Genomic DNA, 16,891 nt, shown 5'->3' on the forward strand with positions numbered 1-16,891 from the left:
AGTCAGATTCATTTAGGGAGCCTCACATTTATTGCTAGCTATGTCTGGATCCTGAGCTTTATAGTGTAGGGAATAAAGCACTGAATCCAATGAATCGACTTTTTTTTTTTTTTTTTTAATAGCCTGCAACCAGCAGAGGAATTGGGAACATTTTGTGTCCTGGGAAATAGCCACAGTCAGGTGGCATTTTCTTTATGCCTCATATCCCACCAAAGTAGGTATTCAGTGTATTAGTTAGATTTCTGCTGTGATAATGCTGTGTAACAAACAACATCCCCCACCCCCAATCTCCATGACTTACAGACAAGAAATATCTACTTTGTGATCACAGGAATGTAGATTGTCTGCAAATTGGTTTGAATAGCTTGGCTGGGCTAAATTTCAATCTGTGGTTTAGGTTTAAATCTGCTCCTGTGTGTCTTTATTCCAGGATTCAGGGTGAGAGAGCAATGGATGGCTACCTGGGACATACTCATGTTTAATTCAAGCTCCTATCCCCAGTATCCCAATTTGGAAAGGCTGTCAGTGTGGGTATCCTCCATGATACCAGCCCTCTTCACAGGCCTGCTCCAAATAATCAATGACACATCAGTGACACGTAGTCTTTATCATCACTGCTTCTCTATGGAAATCTTAATTCCCTGTTTTAATGTAAGATACTGTGGGCAAATGTACCAGATGCAATGTTTACTCTTTGTTATGGACTGAATGTGTGTGACCCCTCAAAATTCATATGTCGAAATCCTAACCTTTTATGGAGATGGGGACCTTTGGGAGGAAATTCGGGTTAGATGGGAGGAAATTAGGGTGGGTCCCTCATGATGGGATTAGGGGCTTTATAAGAGACATCTCTCACTTTTCAAGCTCATTCACAAAGAAGAAGTCATGTGAGGACACAGTGAGAAGGTAGTCTTGTGCAAGCCAAGAAGAAAGCTCATGCCAGAACTAAACCATGCTGGCATCCTGGATTTCCAGCCAGAACTCTAAGAAATAAGTGTCTGCTGTTTACAGCATCCGGTCGATGGTATTTTGTTATGGCAGCCTGAGTAGACTAAGACAGCCTTCCTAGGCCTCCCTTTCCTTCTTCTGCTGGGAGTGCTCTTTCCACCTTCACCCCTTCGACAAGGGGAAGCTATCCTTTTTGTACAATAGGAGACACTCAGGTCACAACTGATTGGTCCATATTGGGTGAGTACCTCCCTTACTCCACACCCATGCCATGGGTGATTGGTTCAGGGACAGGTGGCTGACCTAGGTCGGAACAATCAGAGAGTTTCCATAGACTTTGGAGGACCCACAATGAGGAAGACATTCTCTCTCCAGGGGCAGAGCAGAAAGCGTAAAATCAGGAAACACGCATGGACATTTTCCTACGATGTGGAGAATGAGGTCTACCCGTAGGGAATAGTAGATATGAGAACCAAAAAGAGAGTCTTCATATTGCTGAGTTTCTACTTCTAGTTTTCCCAAGTTCTAGTTGTGGCCTTGCCATTCCCATGACTTGATATTCATGCTTGTATTCCGGGGTCAGAAAATTCCCTTTACTTAGGCAACTTCGACGGGGATATCTATCACTTGCTCTAGGAGGAATTAAATGTAATAATTCTTTAGAAAGCTGAACAAAAAAAAACAAAAAAGCTTGCCACTTATTGGCTTGAGACTTGCTGAGAGATACCATCCTGGGAAAATATCGACTGCCATAGACTCCGACTAGGAAATGTAACCCCAGGCAATTCACACTTGCAATACTTATGAAATTCAAAACCACTGCCTTTCAGGGAGAGTGAAAACCAATGAAAGGGCCTCCACTGGGAGGGAGAGAAACAAACACAATGATGGCTTTCCCCCAGGACAACACAGTCAAAATGATGGCAAGAGAAAAAAGAGAGGGGACTAGTTTGGCCAAGGATCAGAGACCTGGGTCTTCATCCTGAATCTACTACTGACTAGGTGTGGGACTCTGGAAGAATCAGAGAACTTCTTTGGACCCATGTTTCTCATTTATAAAATAAGGTTAGATTAAAAAAACAAACAAACAAAAAACAAAAAAAACTTGCCAGCAGCCTTTGAAGATATAGAAGGTGAAGTTTACCCTCCCCTTCACTCTCAGGGGATCTGATGCCCATCCCCTCATTTGAAGGGGGCCATGGGCTCTTCTCAGGGTGAGGCCATCACAGTCTCCCCATGGTGTGCCAAGACTTGCAGGTAACAGTGGCCGGTGCAGATCTACTGTCTGGAAAAGGGAGAGGTGGTCCTCAGGAAGGTCCTTTCTTAGATGGAAACTTGAACATTGACAGTCTGGACCAGACACTATAGGAGGGGACTTAGGGGTCACCAAATTTACCAAGGAGGAGAATCTGGGTTTCCAAAGCAAGGTAACAGAGTGATAAGCCTGCAGGGACACAGAACTCACTAGAGTTACCAGTGTCCCAGGGAGGGTCACTGCATAATAACCAGGATCAACACAGTAGAGTTGCCTCATTTGCATATATGTAATATCAGAATGAACATATTAGGGGTGCTTGATTTGCATACATGTAGAGTCGATAGCTTTTCAGCCTGATGGGTGGAGGCAGCAGAGCCAGCTTGTGTATCAGTCAGACTAGAAGGGTTTACTAAGTGTGAGAACCCTGAGTTTCTCTAGTGCCATGACACTGGCTCCCACCGCAGGGCTCACGCTGTCCTGGTGCTCTCCTGGTGTTTCAAGGTCCTGTCTCTGGGGACTCTGGACCTCATCCTAGATCCAATTCTCAAGGCTAGACTAGGTGGCTTCTGGTGAAAGAGAGTATACAGAGCTTCGATCCACACCCATGTGGTCCACTGCAATCTCCTGTGGAAGGGTGGGGGTGCCACGGCCCTCTATGTCCCAGAGGAATGTATGTGTGCCTATGTGGTAATATATCTTAATAGGAAGGTTTGGTTTAATCAAGTCAGATAGTTTTATATTGGATAATATTTTGTTTTGCTCAATAATTTTATGATAAGTAGAAGTCATTTGAAAGCCTACCTCTGGTGGGTTACTTATTATACCAAAGCCATGGAGTGAACACAACATGATTCATTGAAGCCTTTAAACCCCCAAAACTAAGTCCCCCGAAATTACAGAGAAGTGAGGCTAAAGTATGTATATCAATAGACACTCTGATTCTCAGTTCTCCCCTATCCTTAAGCTCACTCTATTTTCCTGGCGCTCCAAGGTTAGACGACACAGAAGAGTCCAAAGACATTAATCAAGGTCTTTCTCGTACTGAGAAAGTGATAAACTCATAAGGAAACTATAAAAAAAAATTCAGGGAACTTTCTTAAAAATTAGAAATTAATTCTAAATTTTGGTGACTCATCTATATCTAATTCTGTCAGTTCTTTGTGGGGTTTGACATTTATGTGCCATTTACTTTTGTTTGTTTTGTTGATAAGGAAGCAGAATACAGAGTTTTAAGTATCAGAAGGGAAGAGTATTCCAGCTACCTTTGTAGATAAGCCCCTCGGTCATGCAGACACATATCTCAAGCCTGGTTCAGTGGAAATAGATTGGGGATTTTTGTCACCTAAGTCCCTAGTGTTAAGGGCTGTCAGCTCTGATCATCTTATTGATTATCCAGGTGCTTTGTTTCCCTGCCTGCCGTCCAACTTGGCTCAATGTCATAACATCAATTCAGGGAATGAGGAAGCCTGGGAAAGAGGGATTAAGGGAAAGAGCAGAAACACGTTATCCAGCACATTGGAAGGAATTTTCTGAAAACTTACCCTTGATTCCTAAAGTAGAGCCACGTCTGTCCCTATCTCTACAATCAAGTGGGGACAGCAGCCTAGGCAATTAGTGAGTAGCATTACCAGTGGCCCCAACATCCCACTTGGACAGAATTCTAGACTATTCTTCCTAAACCAGGGCTGAAGGTCATCTAAGAGACGTAGACATCTATCAGATGAAGAAGTAAGGTCAGGGCCTCACAGCTTAAACCATAAAGATAGTCATGTAGACAGCTTGCAGGGTGAAGGGGAACACCACTTACAGTTATGTGAGGACGTCAGGCATAAACCGACCCTAGTTGGTGTGGTTACCTTTCTTATGAATCATGGAGACAAGCAGTCCCAACTCTGTTCTTGACATGGATCCCTTTGAGGATGGGATGAAATGTATTAACTGTCTCCCTGCAACACCCTCCCCTGCTTTATTTTTGGCCACAGCACTTACCACCATCTAAGTTGCATTTTAACTTGTCTGACCCCTTTAGGCATAAAGACAGACATTCCTATCTGTTAACTGCTTTATCCTCAGTATCTAAAAACTGTTTGGTGCATAAAAGGCACTCCATTAATGTATTCTCAATGAAAACCCGACGAATAGAAAGCTAACATTTATTGAGCACTTACTATATGCCAGGCATGTAAGCACTTTTACATATACTATTTCATTTCATCTTTGCAACAACCCAATGAGGGAAGTGCCTTCATTTCTTACCTTTTACCAATGAGAAGACTGAGGCTTAGAACGGCAATGGAAGGTATCCGAAGCCAGAGCCGATGAACCTGAGATTCACTGTCCTGGGGTTTTATTGTGGTTTAAAGTCATTACATGAAATGTCCTAAGCCACTGGTTATTCTGGGGCATCTGGACCTCTGTTTTCTATCTTTGCCTGAGTTGCATTTCTGCTATTCTAACAGATGGGGAGATGAACCTGATTTGTTCTACACACATACCTTTTATAACACTGGACCTTGACATGTTTGATTGGTACAGGTATCTTTAAGACACTACACGGCATCCCTCACTGCCCACCACTCCTGCACAAACGCTATCTACCCACTGAGGAGAAGTCAGGCTGGAGAGACTCGGTTGTCCCAGCTGAGCATTCATGGCGTGTTCAGAGCATCTGCCGAGGAGCCCCGCCCACACTCAGAACGACGCATGCCCTGCAAGGCTGCAACCGCACGTTCCCTTCTCGTTCGTGGGGGGAGAGGGACGCCTCCAGAAAGAATGGCTCTGGAGCAGGCAACTGGGGACTGACCAAAAAGCAAGCAGGTTGTCAACTGGAAAGGACAGGAGCACCTTTCAGAATAAAGCTCTCACTGCCTCCTACGCTGTAACGGATGCTGCTGCAAGGAGAAAGATGTGAGTGCCTAACTCCTCACGTAAGCAAAAAGTCATCTGTGCAAAATCTGCATTCCCATAAACCTCCACATTCCCTTAAATGCCAACCCTCTGTGTGGTAAGTAGAATCATCCCTTACTTATTTGTATTAGAGACATCACAGAATGTTAAATTCAGATGATCCCCCCTTTTTCCCCTCCAAAGCCCCGGTGAGGCTAAAGACGTTGAGGTATTCAAGTGAATTCCTAATAAAATTCATTCATTTCATCTACATGGGCATGCCAGGAATTGGGCTGGAGGACACAGGAATGGAAAACAAAACAAAACAAAACAGAACAGAGTTCTCATTTCTTAATCCTCCTGGGGCTACACCTTTCTAAGGCATGTAATGCGAGGTCATTATCAACGCTGTATCAACCATCGCTGTGGTGCCACTGAGTCACCCAACAGGACCAGAGATATGGACGCGGGTGTCCCGAAGCACCACAGTTATACCGAGTCTGACTGCAGGGCGTTCCAGTAGGATCTCACAAGTGGTGGTGCTTCTCACCGGTTCTTGAACACCTAAACCAGAATCACCTCGGGTGCCGGTCTGAATGCAGATTTCTGAGCCCCATTCTGCACTGATGAAATCGAGATCTCCAAGGGCTGGACCTAGGAATGCGCATGTTGATAACCACCCCCAGGAGAATCACCACGGGCCTAGTGATCACGGTGCTAGACTTCTAGGCCTATCGTTGCTATCAAGTGGTTTAATGTGTTATTCTATGTTCTTTTTCACTTTGATGGTTTTTCTCACCGTACTAGTTTAAAACCATCTCTTTTTAGGAGCTAGTCGAGAATTTATTAAGTGCTTGGGCTTTATAAATCAGGAGAGCCAGGTCCATATCTGTCACTAAATACTTACAGTAACCTTGGACAAGTGACTTAGCTTTTCAAGCCTCAGTCAACTTAACTGTCAGGTGAGGAGGGACACCTCCCTCTCAGTGTGGTTGGAGGGATTAGATGTCCTAATGCTGGCAGGGCGTTTAGTGCAGCTTTGGCACGGAATAGAATAACAACGGTGGTGGCGATAGGGACCATGGGGTCCAGATCCAGGAGGAGGGGTCGCTGACAGTGCCATGAGGACTCTGGGGTTTGGGATCTGAGGATTTGGCAGGTGATGTAAGAAAAAGGTTGGGTAAGTCTATGTGAATGTGCTTGTCAGAGACGAAGGAAGCACCTTAGTTCCAGGGGCCCTGCAAACTACATCTCTTGAGTCAAATCCAGCCTGCCATCTGCTTGTACAAATAGTTATATGGGAACACAGCCACACCCTACAGTGGCAGAGCTGGGTCACTGCAACAGAGATCCCATGGCCCACAGAGCTAACTGGTCCTTTTTATAAAAAGTTTGCCAATTTCTACCCTACTGAGTAGAAAGAGGGGCTTTTCTTCAGGAAGAGGGGACCCAAAAGAGGACACTGAATGATGAAGACAGAAATGCCAGCTGAGCTGTATTACGCTGTCCACCAACACTCCACATACACCACAGACCACACACACACACAACATCCCCACACTCACTACACATGACACAGCCCCTACACCTCCAAACACTCGCCACCTCGTCACAGGCACTCCTGGACCTCTCACATACCCACACACCTCCGCACACTCCGCCCACGTCCCGTATCTCATACACACGCCTCGTACCACTCACCAAACACCCCCTCTACACCTAGATGTAGGCACATTCCCCTGACACCATACATATGACCCCCACTACACACCTCTCACCCCTGCACTGTGTCCTTTCCCCACCCCAGAAGACTACACGGATTTCTCCTGTGTTCTCCATTGTGACGATTAAATGCAATAGAACGTATCAAGAACTTAGCTTATAGTAGTACTGCCATGCAATATGACAAATGTAGCTCATGAGGAGGAAGTTGCTAGTTATCTTTTGCTTCGTAACAAATTACCCCCAAACTTAGTGGCTTAAAACAACAATCATTATTTCACAGTTTCTTTGGGTCAAGTCCGCACATGGCTTGGCTTGCTGCCTCTAACTCTAAGATTGCTTGCAAGGCTGTGACTAATGTGTTGGCTGCAGTCTCGTCTGAAGCTTCAGAGAAGGATCTGCTTACTAATATGGATGTTGTCAGGATTCGGTACCTTGTACCGAGGGCCTCATTTCCCTCTGGCTCTAGCAGCTCCTTGTCATGCCGGCCTCTCCATAGGCGGCTCATACCATGGCATCTGGCTTCCCACAGAGCAAACAAGATAGTGAGGAAATGTCCCACATGAAAGCTATAGTCTTTTGGTAATCAAACCTTGAAAGGAACATCTTATCACCCTAAGCCACATTCTATTCATTAGAAATCGATGACTAGGCCCGGGATACTCCCAAGGGGAGACTACTGAGGGCATGAAGGCCAGGGGTTGGGCATCGCTGGAGGCCACCCTAGGGCCACCGACACAGCAGTGTAAACTGTGAAGAGGAGCAGGGACCTGCCCTGTAATGAGACAACAGCCAATCCTCACTATTAACAGATTCTGGTTCTTTTTCGTGTATGTGAATTTTCCTGCTTGTAAAATTTATTTGTAACTCCAAAATCAATACTCCTGGAATTTCTTAGCCTTCGGTGGGCATGTGAAAAGCAGTGAAAATGTGAGCCACCCACACTCAAATTTGAAGCTGATCTGGGAAAAGGGGAACTAACTGGTATTTCTCCTAGGAGCGACGGGTCAATATTCGGTGTCTGTGGAGACTTTATAGAAATAACTACCATAAACAGTAGGAATAGATTACACTTGAGTTTGAAACCTAACTCCACCACTGGCCCAGCTGTGCCATTCTGGGCAAGCTTTTTAACCATTTTGTGTTTTATTTTCATTAAGAGTAAAATGGGGATAACAATAGGACATACAACCAAGGGCTCTAGAGACAATAAACTGTCACACTACTGGTATAGCAGTTGGCACACAGTACACACTTAATAAATAGGGGGCATTGGTATAATTCTTATTGTCTGCGCTCAGTTTCATCTGGATTATACCAAGTTTCCTGGAGACTTCCTTTCTTCTATTCTGGGACAGTGCTGGGCACAGAGTAGGCGCCCATCAACCGCATAGTGACTGAAACAAGGATTCGCTGACTCTATCAGGCAGAAGATCTAGAGCGGGAGGAGAGCAAGAACTGCGTGTGGCTTTGGGGTTTGATATCATCACTGTGGTTGGTGGGGGTGGGAGTGTGTGAGGCATTATAAAAACTCTCACGCCAGAACCCACATGAAGACACTAAATCCCATAGTATTGACAGACCATTGGCTCATTTTCCGCAGGAACCCAGAGAATGCCTGGCGGATGGAAATATACCCAAAATGTAGCAGCTTTGGTATTTTCCCCACGTCGCCAGGCATGAGGCCAGAAGTGGATTTGTTCATAGTACACAATGGGATCAATTGTCTGTAAATAAGTCGCCTACATTGTGTTAGAGATCATTTTTCATCTCTAAACGCCAAGTCATCACCATGAGACCTGAGGTATAAAATATCTATGGGCTCTGGCTTTGTGATCTGACCTTGCTTTTGCAAGTTTCTCAGCAAGCCAAGGGCCCTGTCTTCCTTCAAAATGGGGAGAAGTTATCGGGAGCTCTCCAAACAGACCGTCTTTGGGAGGGACACGGGTGGATTCCAAGGGCTACCACCTTTCACCCTCTCTTGGGAAGGCAGACAAGTTCGTGGGAAGGTTATAATGGCCACAGAGGTTGCACACTATACTAGTTTCTTGAGGGCATCCTGATGAAGCTCTGTGACTCAGGGCCAATTAATCTCAGATTCAGTTGCCACCATCAGCAAAACAGGAATGGCAAACAGTGCCTATTTTCCAAAGCACCACATGTATGGAGACTCACCCATGTGAAGGAGAAAGTAACTTAAATTTGTTCCCAGTGTAGTCACGTTGCCACCCACCCTTCTTCTCAGGGTTTAGTAATAGCTACTAACAATAGCTAAATTTTATGGAGCACTTAGATCCCAGGCATTATCTCATCCACTCCTCTCCAAACCATATTATTATTCCCTTCGTGCAGATGAAGACACTGAGGTACAGAGACATGGAGTAACTTTACAAAGTCGCACAGCTAATAAGTTACAGAGCTGGAATTTACTTCCAAGTCATTTGACTCCAAAACCTGTACTAATGTCTTGCATCTCCCCTAGAAGAGATCTGTATTTAAAAAAAAAAAAGAAGAAAGAAAGAAAGAAAGAAAGAAAGAAAAGGAAAGAAAAGAAAGAAAGAAAAGACAAGACAACATTTTAACCTAAACATGCAGAAGAAATTTCAGGGGAGCGAGGCGTCAGAGGAGGGCGGCTGCACTGCACAGACTGCACTGCACCTCATTCATGATTATCTTACCCCCACTTGAGAGCTGCCCACCTGAAACAGGGACTGGAAAATTAACCTCACGCATCATTTCTCCCTTTCCAGATATGGATCTTAAATTTCTCGACGTTAAATAAGAAGCTTTGATCAATATGGTGTGTTAACAGGCCTTAGAGTCTCAGACTGAGATGTGGAAGGCAGCAGACCCCCAAACTCCACTGACACCACCTTCCTGCTTTATTTTTTAATAGAGCACCATTTATCCCACACCTTCTCAGTGCCAGGAAGTAGACTCAGTACCAGACAGGCTTTATTACTACTCCTCACAAAAACTCACGAACTAGCTACTGAAACTCCCATTTTACAGGTGAGAAAATGAAGTCAGAGCAGTCACATGGCCTCTCAGGATAGACAACCAGTAATAGGTGGATCCAGGGTTCTTCTCCAGGGCTGCCTGGCTCTAAATATAGACCTCCTGCTTTTACAAAGCATGACCCCAGAAAGCTTCCTTGATGCTACAAACCTGCTCCTTGAACCAAAAGGTTTCACTGCTCTGGCTGTTACCAGATAGCGGCTGGACCTGCTAGACCAGATAAAAGCTACTGAGCTTGGCAGGAGATGGATATGCCACATAAAACAAAAGCCTCTTTGGAGACAGAGAAATGATGTGACCCAGAACACCAGCTAACTTATATTAGGGCTATAATGTGACTCAAGTTGTAAGTTAACTTTTATCACACCAATGAGAGGTATAACTGGACAGGCTCATGTGCCAGGATTCCTACCTTGGATGTCAACTACAGTACTGAAGAATGTTCTAATTCCACCACAAAAAGGTCAACGTTGTCAACAAAAAGGTCGCTGCCACCAATCCAAGAATTGTCAATCTGGGGTACAAAAAAGAAGAAACTTTATTCAGGTAAAGAGTTTACAAACTGGGAAAACTCAGCCTCTGGTGGAAACCTCAAATTTCCTTCCCTGACCCAAAGGGGAGACTGCTTTTAATAGAGAAAGTTTCCACCCTAGTCCCTGATTGGTCCATTTTTATGCAAATGAGGAATCCAAATTTACACGGTTTGATTAGTCCTAATAGAACCTTCCTGATTGGTTGTTATGGATCCTCTCTGATTGGTTGGCAAATATGGAAATCAGGATAGAGCTATGCATCTTCGACTAGATAGGGCAGATCTCAGCCTCATTGGGCAAAATATAATTCCAGGAACTCCTTTATAAGGTTCAGCTCAGACCACAGGAACCCAGAGCAGGAGGCTTGGTAGCTCAGTCTGCAGTATTTCCATGATATGCAGTATGCATGAAAAGGCCTCTGAAAAAAATTGGCCTCAACTGTGGAGATATACAGAGAAATAACATTTCTGAAGGGCAATTTAGCAATATAGATCAAAGACTTTAAAAACATGCATGGCCTTTTATCCAACCATTCTGTTTCTAGAATTGTATTTTAAGGAAACAATCAGAGATACACAAATCAGTTTTTTAAAAGAAGAATGTAGAAACAATCTACATGCTTAATAATAGGAGATGGGTTGTATTAACCCACTGTAGTCAGCTAGGCATGTGCTTCAAAGCTCATGACTTTCTCAACTCTGCTTCTCCTCAACCCTCCTCCCCTCAATGAGAACATCCTCTTCTATCCTAGTGCACCAGGTAGAAATCTGGGAGTGCTTCTGTAAACCTTGCTCTCCTTACGTCCCCTACTTGATCAGTCACTAAGTCCTGTCCCATACAACTCTTAAAGAGATCTCAATTCCATCTACTTCTCACTTGGTATAACCCTAAACCAAACCCACTCTCTTAGATACTCTTGGGCACCCTGTACCCAGACTCCTCATTTCTAATCTGTACTCCCCGCTGTGGCCAGAGTTCCCCTCTTAAAAGGAAATCTAATTAAGTTCCTTCCTTTCTTCTCAAAGCCTTCCACTGTACTTGTGATAAAACAATTCCACCATATGCCCAGCTGTAAGATCCCATAGCAGGGGTCAGCAAACTTTTCAATAAAGGGTCAGGAAAGGGAGCTAGTGAATTTTCTATAAAAAATAAAAGATAGTAAATACTTTAGGTTTTGGAGGCTGTATAATCTCTGTAGCAACTACCATTTCTGACATCATAGTGTGAAAACAACTATAAACCTTATATAAACAAATAGGCATGGCTCTGTTCCAATAAAAGTTTGTTTTGGAAAGCAGGTGGTGTGCTGCACTTGGTTCACGGGCTGTAGTTTGCCTACACCTGCCCTGTAGGATCCCTCCCCCATCTTCCTCCCCCTTCATCAGGACTTCAGGCAAGCTATTCCCTTCAGCAGGAATTTTCCCATTCTCCCCTGTTCCCTGTCTGTCCCCACCTTACTCCCTTGACCCAATGCATGTCCCTCTTTTCTAGGCAGTGATTCATCACTATTTGGATCTCAGTATCAGCATCTTTTCCTTAGGTGCACTCCCTGATGCACTCAGGCTAAGCTAGGTAGGACCCCAGTTCTCTCAAAAGACTTAATACTTGTCCTTTGTTGAGTGTGCCAGATTTGAGATTAAATACTTCTTAGTACAGTTGTGTCTATATGTCACTTCTGATAGACACAAAGTTTCACAAGATGTTAGGATTTTGAGCATTATTGATCACAATTGTATTCTGAATGCCTGGGAAGGTGCCTGGTATACATAGAATGCATTAAAAAATTGTGGAAATGTTGACTAAATGATCACTTAAATAGGAAAAAATCTTCATGGATATATATCAAAATATTAGGAGATCAGTATTTTGGTGATTTTTATTTTATTCATATGCATTCTTCCATTTTTCAAAATTTTCACAAAGAAAATATTACTAGCATATTCAGAAAAATAATATCAAAATAAAAAGAGAGAAGGAGGTAGAGGAAAAGAGAGAGGGAGAGAGAAACTAAAAGACTGCTCTTGACTTCAAATAACCTGTTACACCCCACTCTTGATGATCATCTTTCCTCTGCTTGTTCAGAGCTGCCTAATAAGCCCCTCTCCTTCCCTTCTGGTTGCCTTTTCTTGGCCATTCCTCATGTTCTACAGGTGATACCATCAGGTCCGAGAGTACCTGTATACCTGGGCAGTGATTTGAGCTGAGCCACCACTTCCAGGAATGCCTGTAACAGATGAACACTATTGTATACACACCCACACGATCTAATTGGACTTCCAGGGCCTTCCAACTCCAAGTTTAGGACGGGAAGGAATTAAAGAGATCAATTGCTCCCATGTGAAATTAGAGGCACCAGTGGTTTTGCAATGCAGAAACTGTCCATGCAGATGGGAAGTCTGACAGAAAACTTATTTATTTCACTCAACAGTGGCTCAGCTTCAAACATCTGGTCATTTTCATGCCAGGCTGGTCTCCAAGTAGTACTCGGGGGCAAGAGGCCACATGGCCACCATGTTCCTGCTCATTCATCCAGTAATTCCCTCCACATTCAAGAGGAAGCTGATGGAGATGAGACTAATTATTATCTCCAAATAGAGGTAGCATTTTGGTCACCCTCTGAAAGAATCTGTGTGGGTAGAATGAATAGGGGGTTAATAATTAACAAAAATGTGTGAATTATGTAAAGGGTTGTGGGGCTACAAAGAAGTAAAAGGTTTATCTCTGTCCCTGATTCAGAAAGTTTCCAGACTACTGACATGTTAAAAAAATCACATAGAAAGACAACAATATAAAGTAAAATAAATAGCATCTGTAATTGTCAAACCAATGTGATAGTAAGTGACATACAGGTTATACTTCCCCCAGTTCTCACAAAGTCAAAGTCATTTCTTTACATTCTTAAGTTTCATGGTCTATCAGAGCATTATTATTCCAAAGTAATAGAAAATCACAGATCGAAAAGACTTGAATAATAAAGCAAGTATCGCTTCATATTTGATGACACCCAGAGGTAGTACAGTGATTGATTATTAAGCAGCTCACAAAGATATCCAGATACCTTTTTTTTTTCCATCTCTTTACTCCATCATCAGTAATTGGTTCAACCTCAGACTTGGAATTAAAATGGCTGCAGCTTTTACAGACATGACATTGAGACATGGCAATCCCTTTTTGTGGTTTTCTGTTAAGAATGAGAAAACTTGCCTTGGAAACCCTCCAAGAGATCTCTCTAATGTACCATTGGCTAGAGCTGGGTCATGTTCCCCATGAGATAATCCCTGGAAAAGGGACAGAGATGACCCTTAGACCAATTAGACCCACCACTGAAGCTGAGTCATCTTCTTCCGAAGTATGTGGTTACATGGGGAATGGCTTTTGTTAGAAAGGAGGAGAAATGAATGCTAAGCGGACTGCCAATAACATCTACCATTCATGGTTAATTCCAAAGGTGAGAAAAATTGCATACCTGCAGAACCTGACATTGCAATTGCAATTGCCTTCCCAGCTTTATCTCTTACTACTCCACCCCCATCTCCCCACCCCTCTCTGTCCCGCATGGGCACGTGCGCACATACACACATACGCCCTAGACTAGTTGGACTGCAATTCTCTCAATTCTTCAAAAGCAAAGTGCTGTCTCACACCATTCTAGAATTCCTTCTGTTTCCCAACTCTAGAGTAATTGCACATCTCTGCCCAAAATAGTAGTGGTTTATACATGTTAATAGTGCCCTTGTCATTTTTGAAAGCATTCCAGTTTGGATAAGAACATGAAAAATATCAAGAAAACTAAAGAAAAGGGTATGGGGGATTAGGTGTGGAGTTAAGGAGAGAGAGGGCTCTAGGATGACTCTCAAGTATGGGACTTAAAAGGCTGGGTAGGTAGTAGTAGCAGCCATCAAAACAGGGAATCAAGTAGGGCATGGTTTTGGGAAAGATGTTAATGAGTAAAGTTTTAGACTTGTGAGATAGGTAGCCAGGGGCAATGACCACATAAAAGTTAATTATGTGTTTAGAATTCAAGAGGAAAATATCACCTTGCGATAGAAATTTATGAGTCAATAACATCTGGATATCTGGAGTCATGAATATGCATGAGATGGCCCAGAAGAGATGTAGACTAAGAGGGTGCCCATGGCAAGAATCATGCAGAAGCCAACATTTAAAAGTTGTGTGAAGGGACAGCTGCAGTGATGGAGACTGGGAAGAACTGGCCAGACAGGAAACTGGAGAATTGGGAAAGAATAGAATCACGAAAGTCCAGAGTTTCAAGAAGAAAGGAATGGTTAATGAAGTTTATAGTATTACAAAGAGCTCAAATAAGGTGAGGACCAAAGACAGTTTATTGACGTCAGAAATTCATTGGCCACATTTCCTAGAGCATTCGGAGAATAGCATAGAATCACATAATCTTAGAGTAGAAGAGGATATTATCAATGACCTAGCTGTTAATGGGAAAACAGTGCTCACAAGATTAGTTAAGACTCAGTGGCAAAGCCTGGACAAAAACTCCTGACATCTGACTCATCATTCATGGAACTGAATACCATATTATGCTGTCCTCTTCTGTGTGATTAAATTGCATAGATGGGAAAACGTGGGAAGCATGCAGAATCAACACGAGTTAACCTCCATCAATCTAAGCAAACAATTCTACTTCTTCTACCGCTGGTTGTGGCTACTATCACATCAAGCCCAGACAATGGCCTCTTCATTGATCTCCCCCACTACCTCCAAACCATTTCACCTACATCAGCAAATACGTCACATTACTTATGTGCTTAATTCCCTTCAAAACATCAGCAAAGGAATCCAAGGGATAAAGAAACTGTCACTGGAACAACTAAATAAACATCTGGAAAAGAAAAAAACTAATCCCTATATGGGCAAAAATTATAATTCAAGGTGAATCATAGATCTAAACATAAAAACTAAAACTGTACTGCTGCTGGGGATTAAGAAGTACAAATGAGCAGTTACAAAACAGTTAGGAGGATGAAGTAGCATAGGGAATATAGTCAATAATATTGTAATAACTATATATGGCATCGGGGGGTGCTAGATTTAGTGGGGAGATCACTTCAGAGGTTATGTAAATGTCTAACCACTATGCTGTATACCTGAAACTAATATAGTATTGACTGTCATCTATAACTTAAAATTTAAAAAATAATAATAAATAAAAAATAAAACTACACTGCTCTAGAAGGAAACAGGAAAATCACAGCCTTAGGGAAGGCGAAGATTTTTTATATACAAAACAAAAAGCACAAACCTAAAAAGAATACATCAAATGGACTTCATTTAAAGTTAAAAACTTAATGTTCATTACAAGATACAATTAAGAGAATGAAAAAAAACAAGACATAGACTATGAGAAGATGGTTTGTGTTTGTGTGTGTGTGTGTGTGTTACAAATCTAGAGTACAAAGACAAAAATCCTAATTAAAGAAATGTCACAAAAGAAGACACATGAATGGCCGAAAAGCAAGTAAAAAGGTACTCTAAGTCATCAGTTATCAAGGAAAGGCAAATTAAAATTACAGTGACATGCTACTTCGTACACATCAGAATGGCTGAATTGAAAATGACAGACAACTCAACTGTTGACAAGCTTGTGGAGCAACTAGAACTCTAATGCACTGCTGTTTGGAGGATAAAATCCACAACCACTCTGAAATACTGTACACAGTTCCTTATAAAGTTAAATATACATCTACTCAAAGGAGAATAAAACTAGAGGAATTACACCACACAATTTCAAGACTTACTAGAACACTATAGGAATTGAATAGTTTGACAGTGACATAAGGACAGACATATGAAATAGGACAAAATAGAGAATCCATACATAGACTCACAATACATAATAGATTGATTTTTCGACAAAGGTGTCAAAGTAATTCAAGGAGGGACAGATAGTCTTTTCAACAAATGGTACAAGAACAAGTGGATACTCATATACAAAAAATGAACTTTGACTCTCATCTCATACTATATATAAAAGTAAACTCTAAATGTATCATAAATCTAATTATAAGGCTAAAATTATAAGACTTTTAGAATAAAACCTTGTGACCTTAAGGTAAGAAAGCATTTCTTAGAAAGGACACAAAACATGAACCATAAAAGAAAAAAATTATAATTTGGACTTCATCAAAATAAAAAAGAAGCTTTACAAAGGATACTATTATAAAAGTGAAAATACATGCTGCAGACTGGGAGAAAATATTGGCTAAACATGTAACTGGTAAGGGATTCGTATATAAAGAATTCTCAAAACTCACTAACAAGAAATAAATAACCTAATTTTTTAAAAATAAAAATACTTAGGAAACATTTTATTAAGCAATATAAGAATGGCACATAGGCACATGAAAATATGGTCATTATTATTAGTCATTGTGGAAACACAAGTCAAATGAGGAAAATGGCAGAGGAAGGATCTCTGAAAATTCTCTCCTCCATAAAAGCAATGAAAAAAACTAGCAACAATGGCTAGAATCAACTTCTTCAGAACTCTGGG

General features: G+C 42.2%; 1 protein-coding gene across 2 annotated transcripts in view; it reads right to left on the reverse strand.

Moving 5' to 3' along the window:
• The window catches only part of ADRA1B (adrenoceptor alpha 1B), a 456,726-nt gene that overhangs the window by 266,681 nt on the left and 173,154 nt on the right, over positions 1-16,891 (reverse strand). For both annotated transcript variants that reach the window (XM_016167049.2, XM_036224615.1), the window contains exon 5: positions 10,245-10,346. The gene's annotated coding sequence lies outside the window, so the exon portion shown is untranslated. The remainder of the gene's footprint in view (positions 1-10,244; positions 10,347-16,891) is intronic.

Source organism: Rousettus aegyptiacus, unplaced genomic scaffold, assembly GCF_014176215.1.
Source record: "Rousettus aegyptiacus isolate mRouAeg1 unplaced genomic scaffold, mRouAeg1.p scaffold_m13_p_7, whole genome shotgun sequence".
Taxonomy (NCBI): domain Eukaryota; kingdom Metazoa; phylum Chordata; class Mammalia; order Chiroptera; family Pteropodidae; genus Rousettus; species Rousettus aegyptiacus.